At 37.6% G+C, this 19,247-nt stretch overlaps 1 pseudogene; it reads left to right on the plus strand.

Moving 5' to 3' along the window:
• The window catches only part of LOC102874162, a 24,005-nt pseudogene extending 5,366 nt beyond the window's left edge, over positions 1–18,639 (plus strand).
• Positions 18,640–19,247: the final 608 nt, after the last annotated feature.

Below are 19,247 nucleotides of genomic sequence, written 5' to 3' on the forward strand. Positions count from 1 at the left end.
AGGGACATTATGCTTGGGAGAGTGGAGAGATGGTACAAGAAAGGAAGATCCTCGATGAGATGGATTGATTTAGTGACTGGAGTAGTGGACAAAGGTGTGTCAGAGATAATAAGGTTGGTTTAGGATAGAACAGGGTTTAAGGCTGTATACAGGGATTGTTAAGAGTCACAAGCAATTCGACAGCACATAACAACTACAACAAAGCTCATTAAATTTCAAGAGAAAAGAATACAATAATAATGATAATATAAAAGTAATCAGTATTAACGAGGACAATATTTTATTTTATTTTACCTATAAGGTTATCCTGGCAGCTCCTCTTGGTGGCAGTCAGGCAGGGGAAGTTTCTGGGGTCTTTAGCATTGTGTGTTACTGTCCTTTTTGGCTTTGAGAGCTGTATGGATGGCCCTGACCCTTAGAGTAAGGGTAGGTAAGGGTGAGGTCAAAGCTGCGGAGCCTACTCCAGGCCATAGCTTAAAATCCTATTGGCCTTTAACTGTTTGTGGTGAAACATTCTTCTAGGTCATTTAATTCTGGTCTGTCCACTTGCTTTACAGAGGTAACTTGTGGTTGTGATGAAGCTGAACACTGTGACACTGATGAGTCAAATGCGAGAATGGTTTTCCATGATGGACAGTATTTGGTGAAGCTCCCTGATTAAAGCAAGCTTGGAAGCAGGAGTGGCATCCACTTCCACGATAACTTGCCTCTGGAAACCGTATGATCCTGGAGAAAGGACGAAAGTTATATGGGAGATGTTCAAGACTTTCGTTCATAGGGTCGCTATGAATCAACTGTGACTTGACAGGCACTTAACAATGACAGTGTAAGGTTAGCCAGAGGAATAACATACTTCATTTCTTTTTTAAATAGAGTTCACTTAAATCTTACTATCTTTTTTCATTAACTCTATATTTGTGGTCAAGAATTTGGATACTATTGTGCTTTTTTAAGCATACTTACTTCTTAAGGATCACTGGTAATACAGTGCATTACATGTTGAAATACTAACCAATTGGTTAGCAGGAAGATATGACTATCTACTACTATAAAGATTGAAGCCACAGAATCTTGTTGGATGTCATCATGAATGAGAATCGATTCTAGAGTAGGAAGGTTTAATTTGGCTACTTTCATGTTACTGGTAATCCAGTAAAAGCAGTACTCTGTAGCAAGAAACTTTCTTCGCCTTTTGCCAGTCTCGCTTGTTATTGGTGCATTTCTTTTCTTTCTTCCCCCCCCCCTTTCTTTTTTGTACCTTGAATCAGATCTGACTGGCAAGGCAGAGAATTATACCTCCTTCTCCGGTAGAACATCTTGTGGATTCAAACCATGCACCTTTGGCATTGTCATCAGTGCACTTGTATCTCATAAAGACAGAAAATGGACAGTTTGAGCTGTAACATCAGTGGATCTGATGATATTAGAACTTCACAGGCTTCAGTAGTATAATTTCTTCGTACTTATTAATACATGTTTACTGAGGATCAGAAGAAAAACGAAACTTTGTGGTATGGCTTGCCATCAATCAATTCAAGAAAACTTTGGGTGCGAGAAACTTGGCTAATACATTGAGGGCAAAGAATCCACATTCACAAAGCTGAGTATCACAGACATTGTTTGCCTTAAAGCATAAGTGATTCAATGCCACACTCTTGATAAATCTTTGCTATTTTTTTAAAAATAAATGATATTATAAACTAATAATGGAAGACAAGAGTGTTGAAAACTCAAAAGGAACTGGGCTGTTTATCTCCAGTTATAACCTTGTTTGACGAAATTATTTTGGGGATTTGAGTAAGCTTTAGGCACTGAAATATCAAACTATAATCCTGATAAATTGATCCACTCTAATTTGTAGGCTTTGCTTTCTTATTCTTTGTGATGACATCTAAACTTCTAAGTAATCTGTTGAGAAAATTAAAAGGATGAAGAATAAATTATTTTATTAAAGTAAAACTTGGTCTACATTATGGGTATTTTGGAAAAGAAAAAAGAGCTTAGTTTGAAACAAAGTTTTTAAAAATGAATAGATTTATTATTGTCTTTGTATATCTCCCTTTCATAGCCTAATATCTGGCATAAAATAGGTTCTTAACAATGAAAAGCCTTCAGATAACGAAACATAATGAAACTCTTGTGGGATTTTTCGATAAGGAGATGCATTATTAACTCAAAGGCTGCGTGTCTCTAGAATCCACCATTTCTCCATCACCTCTGTTTGAGTAAGATGTTTCATCAATTCTTATGTGATTTATAGCTTCTGGGACCCAATGGAAGGGCAACTCTTGAGTCAGCTCTAATTCGACAGCAATGAGTTTCAGAATCGCATACATGTTATCTCCTCCACAGATAGCAGCTTGAGCAGGGACAAAGCTTATTAAAAATAAAACACTTCTTTTCTTTGGGTCTCTCCTGCTCTCATTTGAGCTTCAAGAAAAAAAAAAAAGAAAAAGAAACCTCACTATAAAAGACACTATTGAAAGCACAGGAAGAGGTCAATATAAATTGGTTCAAAATGTGAGACTTCAACGGTCACTTACTAGAAAGGTAGGAAGCCATGTAAACAGAGTTGTCAATTTTAAAGAGAATGCCCTGGGCTTGTTTTGCCTTTAAGTGAGGCTCTCTGTGTTCCACATTTTCTTTTCTCAGTCTCACAAATGTTTACCTGCCTGTGAATGAACACTGTGCATCTTTTTTGAAGTTCATTTCCATGCAACATCTGTGAGGATTTTGGCTTTAGGTTTGACTTCAAAGCTTTTTAGAACAGCACAAACAGATGACTTAACAGCAACTGCTCACCCTGGCAGGAAGGAGCTTCCATGTGGCATTGTTTTGATGTTTAATAGCAGAGTGAATTTTCAGCAGTGTATGTTAGCTGCAATATGGAAAAATAAAATCAAATTTCCAAAGCCAAAGATCTGATATCCAAAATGTTAAAATAAGAGATTCTGATGCTATATCCTCAGCAACTCTCTTGATTTTTTTTTTTTTAAGTTCTTGAAAATGGCTAAGCTGTGGGTAGCATTTTGTGGTTATCTTGATCCCGGAAGGAAAAACATGGTAAAGGTCATGGACTATGGTTGTTGTTGTTGTGAGGTGTCATCAAATGGACTGAGCCAGGCTCCTAGGAACACAATGGATAGCAAACAGATCTGAACTTTGCCCTGTGCTGGGCCATCCTCATGATCTCAGTCCTGCTCAGCCCCATTGTGGTAGTCAGCATGTCAATCCACCTTCTTTACATAGTATCTATTTCTTATAAGGAAATACTTGCTTTTCCACTATTTATAATATTTATTTTCAGCAATACTAAAGAATTCAACAATAGATTTATGCCATTTTATAAATAAGGAAGCTGACAACTTAAGAAACTGGGTAACGTATCCATAGTGGCATGCCTAACAACTGGTGAAAGTAAAACCTAAATTTAAGGAAATGGACTTAATAATATATCATTATTGTGACTGGATTGCATCTCAACATCAAGAAAACAAAGATCTCCACCACTAAGCCAAAATGTTTTATTATGATAGATGGAGAAAATTTTGAGTTTGTTGATGATTTTATCTTGCTAGGATCCATGGTCAACAACTTCAGTATTTTTGGTTGCTCTTGTTAAGTGCCAGCAAGTGAAGTATGACTCACAGTGACTCTATGAACAAAAGATCTGAACTCTGTTCTGTAAATGTTATCATTTCTCGAATGTTCATAGAGTTCCCAAAGGAGGGTTGTTTAAGATGTGATGCTAATCTTGTTTTCATGTCTGTCTTCATCTGGGGCTCTACCAAACCCTGTCCACCACAGGTAACCTTTATGGCATTTGATATACCACCAGCACAACCTTCAGTATTACAGCAACCCCAAGTTATCTCAGTACAGCAAACTGGCAGACAAGTGCTTTACCACTTAGAACAATGTCCTTCCCAAACACAATTAACACCAGATCCAAGGACTCAACTGACTTTTAAATACAAAGGCCTGCCCACTGGGTCCTGATTGACTCAAACAAGAGGCTTCCAGACCACAGTTGATGGTTAACTAAATCTAAGAGACCAATTAGCATACATACAATTGTGGAGGAAATAAAAAACTACCAGTTTACACCTGAATCAAGAAAACCTACTCACCAGAATGCACAGCTTCACACATGAACCTCCAACTGGAACCCTTAGCAATAGTAGTCAAGAAAAACAAAATAAAACACCTAGTTTCATTGGGAGGATCTACTGTCATAAATCCCTCAAGAGAACTAAAGAGCAACGATGTCAGGAGTGTCTGGAACATCCTAAGATGTGGCTGATCTAGTCCAGAGTCTTTTTGGTTGCTTGCTATCTGTATGAGAAATGGACAATGAGTGAGGATGACAGAAGAAGAATTAATTGACGCCTCTGAGTTTTGGTGCTAGAGGAGAGCATTGGACATGCCAGGGACTGTCAAGGGAACAAGCAGGTCTGTTCCGGAGATGGTGAAACTGAGTTGTTCTCTGAAGGGAAAGATTTTGAAGCTCCATCTCTCATTCTTTGGATTTGATGTTAAAGGGACCAGTTTGTGGAAAAAGATAAGATGCTTGAAAGGATAGAGGGTGAGTGCAGCAGAGGAAGACCCTGGATGAGACAAATTAACATAGTGACTGTGGTAATAAGATAAAATATTTCAAAGATGAGCTTGGTTCAGGAAAGGACAAGGTTCAGAGTTATTGTTCATGGAGTCACTTTGCATAGCTATGTGTAGTCTACTGCAGAGCACTTAACAACCACCCTCACAAGAGCAATGCTTCAAAAGGATTCCTGTAGTGACTCATACTTTTTTAACTACTTTGTTAATTTGATAGGATTAATATTTTTAAGCATGTATAAAAGATAGTACATGAAATCAAGAACTGATCAAGAACATGCAAGTGTTTGGTGCAGTAAAATAAATTCACACATATTACAATAAAAATTTAATAACTGAGAACATTATCAAAATCTCAAATGGGTAAACTAATAGATTGTCCAGTACTTCTAGGGGAAAAAAACCCAAAACAGAGCACAAAATCCACCTTATTGGCATCAGCCAGAAAAGACTCATAGTTTAGTTGACCCTCCAGAGCTTTCTCAGAGGCTGTGAATCAAGCAGGAGATTACTTGTTTTTCTCCCAGAGAGCAGCTTGTCTGTTCTTACCTCCTGTCTTTGAGTTGGCAGCACAAATGTTGGCCCATTAAGCAGTAAGATTATCCTTAAACAACAAACAAGTACACAGGGCAACAACATATAGGTAAAATTATGACAAATTCGCTTTTTATTCTTTTTACCATTCATATATAATTTGGTTTGTAACATTTATTATAATACTCACATTTGCAACTACATTCTTCTGGCTAAATTGTTATAACTTGGTGATTTTTTTTATTATGTATAAGTGACAGATGCTTGGATTTACAGATAATCTGTAGAGAGAATGTTTTCCAGTAAAGTTATTTGAAATTTCAATATACTACTTTAATACCGGAGGACATCATCTGGTATATTAATATTTTTTAAAACAAATGAAGTTACTTTACTAAAAAATTGTATCAGCCTATTTTAAATCAACAGAATGACCATTATTCAAAAATTCTGAGCATATGTATCAAATATGGAATGTGCTCAAGGCGTTTAAAATGTTTGTTTTTTGTTCTGTAAGATCTCTGGAGACTAAGGTGCACCTGATACAGGCCATGGTCTTTGTAATCACTTGTTACGCATCATAGAGTTGGACAATGACTAGGAAGGACAGAAGGAGAATTGATGCCTTTGAGCTGTGGTGCTAGAGAAGAGTATTGAATGTACCATGAACTGCCAAGAAAACAAACAGACTCATCCTGTTTCATCCTGGAGAGGGTTAAACCAGGCTACTCCTTGGAGTCAAGGATTCTGGGGCTTCGTCTGACATACTTTGGACATGTTGTAAGGAGAGACAGGTCCTTGGAGAGGGACATCATGCTGGTTAGAGTAGAGGGACAGCACAGGAGGGGAAGACCCTCTATGAGGTGGATTGATTCAATGACTGGGGTGATCAGGATGGGTGTGTCAGAGGCAATGAGATTGGCACAAGATAGAGCAGGGTTTAGGGCTGTTGTACATAGGGTCACTATGAGTCACAAACGACTGGACGGCACATAACAAAAACAACAAGATATTAAAGAGCAACATTGCTTTTAGATATGAGTTGATTACTGGATATGCCAACATGTTAGGTGCTGTAGAATCAGCTACAACTGATGGTTATGCCTTGTGAATACAAACTACATCGAATTGTTTGCTATTTCTTAAAACATTGATGAGATAAATCTTTTGTCAATAACCACTAAACCCTAATAGTCCACAAGAAAATCTGTGTTGGCGTCAAAGCATTCTATATTCCATTAAAACTAGAGCTCAAATATGCTCATTCTGATTTGCAAAGAACTTGCATTTTCAACCAAATATGCTGAACCTGAATCTACACTTTAACAATATCTGCTCGGTGATTCTTCCTCCTATACCTGGGGATTATAAAAATCACCTGGGAATATTGTTAAAATGGAGACTCTGATTTAGTGTACATGGGCTGAAAATACAGTTGCATCACAGAAAAAGAATTAATTCTCTCAGTGTAACTGCTTCAAAAAAGCATTAACAACCAAATCAAACATTTTAAAAAAACCCAACACACAAAGCATACACTAGTTGTTTAAAGATGACACTATGACAGTAGTATAAGCATGATTACTAGGAAATAACTAAATAAGACCATAGTTTTAGAATTATACATTGATCTGAATGTATTGAAAGGTAACTGAAGTAATCTCTCCAAAAACTTGGGGAAATCCTGAAGATTTAATAGTGGCAATGAAAATAGAATAACATCAGCCTGAAGCAAGTGTCATGATCCTTTAAGACATACATAAATATGTTTCCCTCTATATTGTTCTTGCTGTTATATGAATAACTGTTAAGCAGATGTCAATTTCTAACAACTCTGAGCTGTTCATTAAATGCTGTCTGTGGTTTTCAAGATTGTGAAGTTTTGGGTTATGAACACTGGTCCATATTTCAAGAGAGCCATTGTGTATGTCAAATCTTTCATTTAGTAGTTCAGCTTTAAAAAAACAGAGTTTCAGGGAGCTCTGATGGCCTAGTGGCAAGAAGCTGCACTGCAATCCCTGAGGTATGCGGTTCAAATCCACCAAATGTTCTGCTGGAGAAGGAGGGGCAATCCCCTCCTGTACCAGTCAGATCTGATTTGATGGTACACACACAAAATAATAAAATAAAATTAAAAAACAGAGTTTTCCTTTTATATATATTATTGTTGTTGTTGTTAATGTGCCGCCAAATCACCTGCGACTCATAATGATCCTCTATACAATAACTCTGAACCCTACCCTTTAGTAAGGTAATTGTGCTGTCCCCAACACACCTACCCTCATTATACTTGTTATTACGTCAGTCTATTTCATCCAGGGTCTTTCTATTCTTCATTGAACCTGTACCATTCTAAGCATGATGTTCTTTTCTAAGAACACTCCCCTCCTCACAACATGCCCAAAGTATGTAAGACAGAGCTTCAAAGCCCTTGCCTCCAGGGAAAAACTAGGTTTTGTTCTCTTCATGACAGACTTCTTTGTTCTATGGTATGTTCTATACTCTTCTCTAGCACTACTACTCAAAGGCATTGCTTCTTCTTCTATCATCCTTGGTCATAGCCCAGCTCTCTGATGCATTGCAGACAATTGCAAAGGCCTTGGTTTAGATCATGTGGTCTCTATACTGACATTGTTGCTCTTCAACCCTCTGGAGAGGTCCCAGAGAGTAGGTTTTCCTAATGCAATTTGTCTTTTATTTTTAATAATTAGTGAATGGAATGCAAAAGTTGGGAACAGAAAAGAAGGATCAGCAGTTAGAAAACATGGACTTGCTGACAGACTTTAAGCTGAGTATAGAATGATAGCTATTTGCACAATCAATAATTTATTCATTACAAATACGTTTTATAAGAAACATAAGCACAGGCTATACACATGAATTTCACCTGATGGTATGCATAGGAATCAGATCAATTACATCTGTGGGAAAAAACGTCTGGAGAAGCTCAATATCAGCTGTGAAAACTAGGCCAGGTGCTGATTGTGGAACACACCACTAACTATTCATATGAAAGGTCAAGCTAAAGCTGAGGAAAATTAAATCAAACCCACAGGAATCAAAATATGACCTTGATTCTATGCCACCTGAATTTCAAAACCATCTCAGGAACAGGTTTGAGGCCTTGAACAATAATGAGCGAACATCGGAGGAGTTGTGGGAGAATATCAAGAATATCATCCAGGAAGAATTCAAAAGGCCATTACAAAGACAGAGGAGGAAGTAAACACCAAAATGAATGTCAGAAGAGACTCTGAATATTGCACTCAAGCTTTGAGAAGCCAAAGCAAAGGGAAGAAATCAAGATATTAAGGACCTTGAAAAAAAAGAGTTCAAAGGGCAGTGTGGGAATACAAAGTATTATAATGAAATGTGCAAAGAGCTGGAGTCAGAAAATCAAAGGGGCCAAACGTGCTCAGCATTTCTTAAGCTCAAGGAACTAAAGAACAAATTCAAACATCAAGTTGCAATACTTAAGGATGCTTTGGGCAGAATATTAAATTATGCAGGAAGTATTAAAAGAAGATGAAAGAGTATACAAAGTCATTGTACAAAAAGGAACTGGTGGACACAGAGGAATTTCATGAAGCAATATATGAGCAAGAGCCTGTGGTGATTAAGGAAGAAGTTCAAGCTGCTCTGAAAGAACTGGTAAAAAACAAGGCCCCAGGAATTGACTGTCTATAAACTGATACATTTAAACAAACAGATGTTGCCCTAGATGTGCTCACCAAGTTGTACCAAGAAATCTGGAAGACAACCACATGGCCAACTGACTGTTCCCATTTCAAAGAAACGTAATCCAACAGAGTGTGGAAATTACTGAATAATATCATTAACATCACATGCAAGCAAGATTCTGCTGAAGATTATCCAAAAACAAACGGAACAGCACATAAGCAGAGAATTGCCAGAAGTGCAGGCTAGGTTTAGAAGAGGGCAGGGTATTGTAACTAATGTTAGATGAATCTTGGCTGAAAGCAGGGAGTACTAGAGGAATATATATCTGTGTTTCTTTGACTATGCAAAGGTGTTTGACTGTGTGGACCACAACATACTGTGGCTAACTCTGAAAAGAATGGGAATCCCAGAACACTTGATCGTGCTTATGTGAAACTTATACTTGGATCAGGAGGCAGTGATCAGAGAAGAGTAAGGGAACACTGCGTGGTTCAAAATTGGGAAGGTTGTAAGCCAGGGATGTGTCCTATCTCCATACTTTTTCAATCTTTATGCAGAACAGATTATCTGGGAGGCTGGGCTGTATGAGGAGAAATGTGGCATCAGGATTGGAGGAAAACTCATCAATAAGATGACACAATCCTGCTTGCTAAAACTGAGGAGGACCTAAAGTGTTGTTGCAGAAGGTCAAGGACTGCAGCCTTCAATATGGATTGAGGTTCAATATTAAGAAAACAAAGATTCTCTCCACTGGGCCAGTTGCCAGCAACATGATGGATGTTGAAGGGGTTGAGATTGTAAACAGCTTTAGTTTGCTTGGCTCTACAATCAACACTCTTGGTACCAGCAGCCAGGAAATTAAAAAATTAATTACATTTGGAGAGTATGCTCTCAAAGACCTCTCTAAAGTATTGAAGAGCAACAATGTCAGTCTAGAGACTAAAGTATGCCTAATACAGGCCACGGTCTTTGTAATTAGTTGTTACGTATCAGAAAACTTGATAATAACTAGGTATAATAGAAAGGGAATGGATGCCTTTGAGCTGTGGTGTTGGAAAAGAGTATTGAGTATACCATGGACTATTTAGAGAATGAACAGTTTCATCCTAGAGAGGCTGAAGTCAGGCTGCTCCTTGGAGGCAAGGATTCTGAAGCTTCATCTCACATACTTTGGACATTTTGCAAGGAGGGACAAGCCCTTAAAGAGTGATGTCATGCTTGGGGCAGGAGGATAGCATAGGAGATGAAGACCCTCAATAGACGGATTGATTCAGTTACTAGGGTAATGAGGGTAGATGTGTCAGAGACAGTAAGATTGGCACAAGATAGGGCTGTTGTACAATGGGTCACTATGAGTTACAAGTGACCTAATGACACATAACAACAAGAGTGTCACGAGTGTTAATTATGGAATCAAGCAAACTAAAATTGCTTATAATCTTAATCTATCATCATGCTGCCAATTAGCCCAGTGGTTAGAATTTTTGTTTACTTGATTTTGAGCTTCAATTCATTTTGAAGCCTCCAGCACTTTACCTTCTGAAGCTTCACATCCTCCTCAATATGTCATGTGCATAGCATAAGCTGTTGATGGGTCTTCCTCCAATCCTGATGTCATATTTCTCCTCATAAAGTCCTGTTTCCAAAAGATCTATTTAACATATAGATTGAAAAGGTATGGAGACAGGGTGCATCCCTGATACACACATTCTTCCTGATTTTTAGCCAGGCAATGTTTCCTTGTTCTGTTCTGATGACTGTTTTCTGGTCCAAAAATTGTTAGCATAAGCAAAATTAAGTATTCTTGGACTTTCATTCTTCTCAATGTGAGCCACAGTTTGCTGTGATCCACACAATCAAATGCCTTTGCATAGTCAAAGAAACATAGATAAACATTCCTCTGGTACTCTCTCATTTCAGCAAAGAACCTTCTGGCATTGGTTACCATGTCCTTAGTGCCATGATTTCTTCTAAATCAAGCATACACATTTACCAGTTCTCTGTAGATGCACTGTTTTAATCTTTTTTTTTTTTTATAATTGTCAGCAGAATTCTGCTTTTGTGTGATATTTTTGGATAATTTCTATATTCTGTCAGATCACATTTTTCTGAAATGGGAATAAATATGGATCTCTTCCGGCCAGTCGGCCAGGTAGCTGTCCAGCAAATTTATTGGCACAACATGATGAGGGCATCTAGAGCTGGATTGGTTTGCTGAAATATATCATTTGGTATGCCATCAATTTCTGGGGCTTTTTTTTTTTAACCTTCAGAAGAGCTTGGAGCTCTTCCTTCATCACCATTGTTTCTTTGTCCTATGTCACTTCATGAAATTCTTCTGTCAGTTACTTCTTTTTTTACAGTGCCTCTGTGTACTCCTACTGACAGATAAAGAGACTACTTTGAATCTCAAACTATTGTTCTCACAAAAAAGTGTCATTACCTATTTCCATTTAGTCTGCAAAAATAAAGAAAAGCTCTATACATGGTAGAGATGTTTTATTTTATTTAGCATACATTTTTATTTTATAATGGCTTTATTATAATTTATTAAATCTACTGTCAAGGAACTCTTCAAAGGGCTAAGAGCAAGAGTGTCAATTCAAAGACTACTGTACACTCTGCCCAATCCATAGCATTTTCCTTTGCTTCATAGGCATGTAAATGTTGGCCAGTGAACAAGGAAAATCTAAGAGAAATGAGTGCCTCTGAACAGCGGTGGTGTAGAATGGTACCAAATATACCATGAAATGCCAAAAGAGCAGACAAATCTGTCCTGAAGAAAATATAGTTCTAGTGCTCCCTAAGAGCAAATATGGTAAAACTTTGTCTTGCATATCTTGAGCATGTTGTCAGAAGGAGTCAGTCCCTGGAACAAAACATCATGGTAGGAAACATAGGGAGTAAGTGGAAGACCCTCAACCAGATGGTTTACCAGTGACTGCAGCAGTGACTTGAGTGAGGAGAGATCCTGTGGATGACTTTGCCCAGCATAGTGCCATTTCCATCTTGAATCTTACAAAATATGTTTAATATAACCAAATAATTTAAGATCATTCTATACCACAAACGGAAACATTTTTCAAAACAGACAATATTTTGCTGTGTTTACATGTAAGAATTTAAAACATGTTTTTCTGTCCTCTGTAGATTCAGAGAGTGCCACCTTTCATAGTAAGATATCTTTCTTTTACAGTTCTATAGTTGGATGAGTACATTGCTTTAATTATGTGACTGATGTGTAACTTGCTTTCCTTTCTGTATGATACACAGTATGTAGGACAATCTATGGAATTCGTGTTCACCTTTAATGTAAAGTTATGCTGACCTCTAATATGTGTTCCATCTCCATTTTTCCAATACCTTAGTGTTCAATGTCTTCAACTATTCTTTCTTTTTACATTTCATATTTTTATAACCACGTAAAAAAATCCTTGCTTGAGCCTTCAGAGTAATGCTATAAGATTATATCTAAAAAGAAAAATTTGCCAGGATATAGAGTAAATAGCAATCATAAATCTTGCATTCTAAAATCTTCAACTCCCATCATTTCATGTTTGTTGCCAGCCATCAAGCGAACTACAACTTTAGTTCGCTTTAAAACAGACAATTCTATTCCTCTGTTCATAGCCTTCCAATATCCCTCCTCTGCCCATTTTATAAATAAAAGGCATAATTTTTGAAGGAAGAATGTCACAGCTATCCTTAGGCTTTGTCTCCATGTTTGCTATTCTTTGGAAAAAACTTGATTATTTATATGTCCTGATAAGGCAACTGACTAGATGAATGCCTGATAAGGCCCTGGGCCTAATCACATATTGACAGGACCCCTATCCCCAAATTCAGGATCAAATTATCACCTTCTCCTATCTCCTTAAAAGTCCCTATTAAAAAGAAATTGTCTTTGTCTGCCTGTGCACCACTCTGATCCTCTCCACAAGAGTTTCCTTGGTGAGCCTCTCAGGTTTACTTTAATAAAGGCCTGTTCCCTCCTTGGGACCAGTTTCTTCTTTCTTTCTTTCTCTCCTTCCTTCCTTCCTTCCTTCCTTCCTTCCTTCCTGCCTTCCTTCCTTCCTTCCTCTTCCTTCCTCCCTCCCTCCCTCCCTCCCTCCTTTCTTCTTTCTCTTTCTTTCTTTCTTTCTTTCTTTCTTTCTTTCTTTCTTTCTTTCTTTCTTTCTTTCTTTCTTTCTTTCTTTCTTTCTTTCTTCTTTCTTTCTTTCTTTCTTTCTTTCTTTCTTCTTTCTCTCTTTTCTTTCCTTTCCTTTCACCCCCAACTCTTTTTAACAATGTTTACAATAGTTATGGTTTAGAGTCTGAGTTTGACAAAATATATTTTGTTTTTACGTACTGTAAGTCACCTGCAACTCAAAAAAAACCTCTATGTACAACAGCCCTAAAACCTGCTCTATCCTGTGTCAATCTTATTATCTCTGATACACCTACCCCCATTACCCCAGTCACTGAAACAATCCATATTATTGAGGGTCTTCCTCTTTTGGGCTGTCCTTCCACTGTCCCAAGCATGATGTCCTTCTCCAAGGACTGGCCCCACCTTGCAACACGTCCAAAGTATGTCAGATGAAGTTTCATAATCTTTTCCTCTAAGAAGCAGCCTATTCTCACCCTCTGCAGAGCAAACTTGTTTGTTTTCCTAGCAGTCTGTGGTATATTCAATACTCTTGTCCATCACCACAAATTCATAAATTCACCACCTCAAAGGCATAAATCCTTTAATTTTCTGGCTGCTGGTACCAAAAGTGTTGATCGTAGAGCCAAGCAAACTAAAGCTGTTAACAGTCTCAATATCTTCGTCATCTATCATGGTACTGCCAATGTACTTAGTGGTGAGAATCTTTGTTTTTTTGATGTTTAGCTTCAATCTATATTAAAAGCTGTAGTACTTGACCTGTTAAAGCAAGTGCTTCAGGTCCTCCTCAGTTTCAACATGCAGGGTTAAAGATGTCCTTTACTATCTACCACACTACCAAAACTGTTTGCTACATCTCATTTCCAACTGAATTGTCTCACTTGTACAAGTGAAGTGCTTTTGACACACCAGCATCTACAACAACTAGGAGATTTGCTTGTACTTCTCTTTTTTCTCCAAATGTCTGAAGAGCTTTTGCTCAGCTCTCACATTTCAATCTCTCTTTCCTCTGAATTTGTGTAGGAAACCAAAATGGCCAAACTTGACTTCTATTAACTTTACAAAAGGGAAATATCCTCATCAATATAATACATATGATAAAATTAGTTTCCATTAGGTCACACATGAAATTTACACTCCACTGCACCTATTTATAATAATTCTGATAACAACCTTACTGCTTTACTACAGGGTCCTTGGCAATAATGCCTACATCTCATAAAACCATAAATACAGAGGGTTTACTAAGGATGTCAACATGTTAAAATTCAGATGCTCAACAGTGTTAAGGGATAGAATTGCTCTCTGTCTGGTCCCTTCTCTTTCCATTTCTCCCACTCCCATAAGTGAGAACTAAAAGCAAGGTCTTTTAGGGTAAATAGGAAGAGAATTCAAGAACAGATGAATCTAGGTGAAAAATCCCTAATTTAGGAATGCAGGAGAAACTTTCCTTCCAAATCCCAACCAATCCCGTAGGTCCTAGGTGTGTTTATGTTATGGTCAAACTCAGGAGTCTGGGTCCAATTAAAAGTAAGGCCCACTTAATATTCGTGCTCTCTCTCCTCCTGCCAAAGGTTTGGATCCACTCTTGACTTTCCAGGGGTATTTCCTTCTATTTCGTTTCTTTTCTCAACTGTTTCATAAGGCCTTTCTATCATTCACCAACCATGCCTCTTCTGCTTTACCTTAATAAACCATTTTCACTTGTTTTCCTAAATAAAGTATCTAAAGTATGTGCATCTGTTCACTTATTTCTAGTCACCTCAACTCACCCCCTCATATATTAGCTAGTGTTGAAGAGATAAATTATTCAAACATTATATAATTCTCGAATCTAGATGGTTTTTCAAGCATGGTCAACAGATCCTTGGACCATTAGCCTCCTAGAAATGTTTTCTTAGACTTGCAAATTATGGTATTTTCCCTTGGTCCACCAGCAAGCTTGGGCAAAGTTCTCCACCTCCTCTGGTTCCATGGAGCAACATTTCAAGTCAACTCCGCCATGCTGACAGTGAATGGCAAAAGAAATGCTAACAGGGGAGATAAATCAAAACTGTTACTGACAAAGACTGTAGCAATAAAACAATAACAGACAAAAACAAACATACGAACAAATAAAAACAAGACTCACAAGAAATGCAGCAATATAACAATAAAAATAGATTATCAAGGAATGTAGCAAAATAACAGACACTCAAGAAAAGGACAAATGAGATGGCCAGAAATTATCATCTATTAGAAGGGATGCACCACTAGCTGTGTAAATCCCACTCTCTGCTGCCAAAGGATATATAAACCATCTTCTAAGATAAAGATGGGGTCAGTCTGTCCTGAGCCATTCACAGTCTCTTATGACCATCTAATAAACCTCAGAGAAGAAGGATCAGTAGTTGGAAAACATGGACTTGGTGACAGAAATGAAGATGGAGGCAGAATGATAGAATTTTACACAATCAATGATTTACTTATTGCAAATATTTTTTATAAGAAACATACACACAGATAATACACATAGATTTACTGATAATATTGATGGTATGCATATGTATGAGACTGATTACATCTGTGGAAAGAACCACTGGTGAAGCTCAATATCAGCTGTGAACACTAGGCCAGGTGCTGATTGTGGAAGAGACCACTAACTATTCAGATGCAAGTTCAAGCTGAAGCTAAAGAAAATTAAATCAAATCCATGGGACCAAAATGACCTTGAGTGTATCCTACAGGAATTTAAAAACCATCTTGGATAAGGTTTGAGGCTTTATATGCTAATGAGCGAAGATTAGACAAGTTATTGAAGGATATCAAGAATATCACCCAGGAAGAGTGCAAAAGGTCATTACAAAGAAAGAAGAGGAAGAAAAGACCAAAATGGATGGCAGAAGAGACTCTGAATTGCATTAGAGTATTGAGAAGCCAAAGCAGAGAGAAGAAATCAAGATATTAAGGAGCTGAAGAGAAGATTTCAAAAGGCAGAACAGGAAGACAAAGTGAAATATTACAATGAAATGTGCAGGAAGCTGGAGTCAGAAAATCAGAAGGGCTGATATCACTCAGCAGTTCTTAAGCTCAAGGAACTGAAGAACAAATTCAAACATCAAGTTGCAATACTTAAGGATGCTTTGGGCAAAATATTAAATGATCCAGGAAGTAGTAAAAGTAGATATAAAAATATTATGATCTACCTGAAAAAAAAAAAGGACTTGGCAGACACAGAAGAATTTCATGAAGCAATATATGAGCAAGAGCCTATGGTGATGATAGAAGAAGTTCAAGCAGCTGTTTGAAAGAATTGGTATTGGTAAAAAATAAGGCCCCAGGAATTGATAGTAGACCAATTGACATATTTGAACTAATCGATGTTGCCCTAAATGTGCTCACCAAGTTGTTCCAAGAAATCTGGAGGATAATCACTTTTCCAACTAACTGGAAGATACTCTATATTTGTTCCCATTCCAAAGAAAGTTGATCCAACAGAGTGTGAAAATTATCAAACGATATCATTAATATGACATGCAAGCAAGATTCTGCTGATGATTATCCAAAAATGACAGGAACAGCACATCAACGGAGAAGTGCCAGAAGTGCAGGCTGGGTTTAGATGGAGTCATGGTATTAGGGATATTGTAGCTAATGGCAGATGGATCTTGGCTGAAAGCAGGGAATACAAGAGGAATGTGTATCTGTGTTTCATTTATTATACAAAGGCATTTGACTGTGTGGCTAACTCTGAGGAGAATGGGAATTCCAGAACACTTGACCATGCTAACGTGAAACTTACACTTGGACCAAAAATCAGTCCTCAGAACAGAGAAGGAAAAAACTGCATGGTTCCAAATTGGGAATGGTGTACATACCTTTTCAATCTATGCAGAATAGATTGTCTGGGAGGCTGGGCTTTTTGAGGAGAAATGTGGTATCAGTATTGGAGGAAGACTCATCAACAATCTGTGTTATCAGACAAGACAACCCTGCTTGCTGAAACTAAGGAGGACCTGAAGCACTTACTGCAGCAGGTCAAAGACTAAAACCTTCAATATGGATTGAGGCTCAATAGTAAGAAAACAAAGATTGTCACCACTGGGCAAATTGGCAGCACTTGATAAGAGATTCAGATTGTTACCAGTTTTAGTTTGCTTGGCTCCACAATCAACACTCTTGGTACCGGCAGCCAGGAAATTAAAAGATGTATTAGTGATGGGAAAGTTTGCTGTTAGAGACCTCTCCAAAGTACTGAAGAATAATGGTGTCAGTCTGGAAACTAAGGTGTGCCTGATACAGACCATGGTCTTTGCAATCATTTGCCATGTGTCAGAGAGCTAGGAAATGAGTAGGGATGATAGAAGGAGAATTGATGCCTTTGAACTGTGGTGTTGGAGAAGAGTATTGAATATACCATGGACTGCTAAGAAAACAAACAGTTTTATTCTGGAGAGAGTAAAACCAGGATGTTCCTTGGAGGCAAGGATTCTGAAACTTTGACATACTTTGGATATGTTGCAAAGAGGAACCAGTACTTAGAGAGGGATGTCATGATTGGAGTTTGGAAGGACAGCGCAGGAGAGGAAGATCTTTGATGAGATGGATTGATTCAGTGACTGAGGTAATCATGGTAGGTGTGCAGAGACAGTGAGATTGGCACAGGACAGAACAGGACTTATGGTTATTATACATAAGGAGTTGTAGACAACTCTATGTCACATGACAACAACAACAATAAACCTCAGTTTCTTTCTCTTGCTCTTACCTGGTATCATGTAGTTCTTGTACATTTAAGTCAGAACTTTATAGTTATTACTCTAAGAGGCCCTTGGATCTCTTTTGGAAGTCATTCGCTTGACAATATCATCTCTGGTTCTCCATTGAAGTTGTTGACTGGCTGGCTCAGGAATCTGTGACTCCAAAGGACTTGTGACTGTACACTCTGCTTCCTCTACCTTGCTGGTAGTGAGATGCTCAACTGCCTTGCTAAATGTGCCCAACTTAACTTGATGAGATGTTATAAACAAACAAGCAAACAAAAAACCACCACAAAAACTGCAACAGGAGAATAGTTTGAGAGAAAAAGAATCAAGAAGTTCATACTGACAAAGACATGAATGATGGTGAGAAGATAACATTTCATGGTGATGGAGATCAGGAGCCAGGACTGGAGCCAGAAGATATCATTGTTTACATGAGAAAGATCATGCTGTTTTTACTGGATGAGGAGAAAAATCTATCCATGTACATATTTATACATTTGGTAGAAGCTCTCTGTGCCTTCCACAGTATCTACACTAGACAGCTGAAACATAGTCATAACCTCTTACCCAGGTAAGATTGTCAAGCATGAAATATCAAAAGTGTGTTAAATGGAGGCATGCCTGTTTGTCACAGACCATACTATAAAGGGAGCCTACTCATAGAATTTAAAGTTATCTTTTATTTCCAAAAGGCTTCTCTCCTGAGAAATTCTTTCTGCTGGAAAACCCTCACCAGAGAGAAAAGAGGTTGAAGAGATTGGTAAAATGCACCAGGTAGAACTGGTGGACTTTGATCCAAACCAGGAATGACAATATCATTAAAATGGAGAAGTATATGAGTGTGATGACTATCACCTCAGAGGTGGGATTCACTATCAGACATCTCAATGGGGGTCACTAGCTGTGATACCATAGCTAGCTTTTGAAATGATGCAGGAATTGCATAAGTGGAGGTCTGTAACCATAATATATTTGGCTAAAGTTTTTGTTTTCATTTTCAGTTCCTACCTTGATATATGTGTATGTTCCCATATTTATTCTTGATTTTTCTCTTTCTCTGTTTGTTTTAACTGTTTGTCTTTACCAATATTACAAAGTTTGATGAGAGCAAGGAGTTTGTTTATTTACTCATTCTTGGTTCTCCAAGAATATAAATGTCCCTGGTTCATAGACAATGGTAAAAATACCAAACTTTTCCTCCCTCCTTTGTGCCTATGTTGTATGGGAGAATAAACTAAATTAACATAAAGTAATTTAAAATGCAATGCTTCCATTGTTTGTATATGTGAAGAAAAACAGTAGCAATTATTGCCCTGCAGAAAAAGATCTCACAGAGTTCAAATTACAGTCCTTCATGAAAGTCTGCCAATTCTTCTAGTGTCCTTTCAACTTATTAATTTTTAACAGTGTTTTCATACAATTAGTTGATTGCATAAAACCCCAAATTTATAAATTATATTGAGCTTTTAAGAATATGATAACTCCATTTGTTGTAAGCACATTCACAGAATTATGAATATTAA

Source organism: Elephantulus edwardii, unplaced genomic scaffold, assembly GCF_000299155.1.
Source record: "Elephantulus edwardii isolate Elephantulus edwardi_28Jun2011 unplaced genomic scaffold, EleEdw1.0 scaffold00300, whole genome shotgun sequence".
In the NCBI taxonomy this organism is placed as follows: Eukaryota; Metazoa; Chordata; class Mammalia; order Macroscelidea; family Macroscelididae; genus Elephantulus; species Elephantulus edwardii.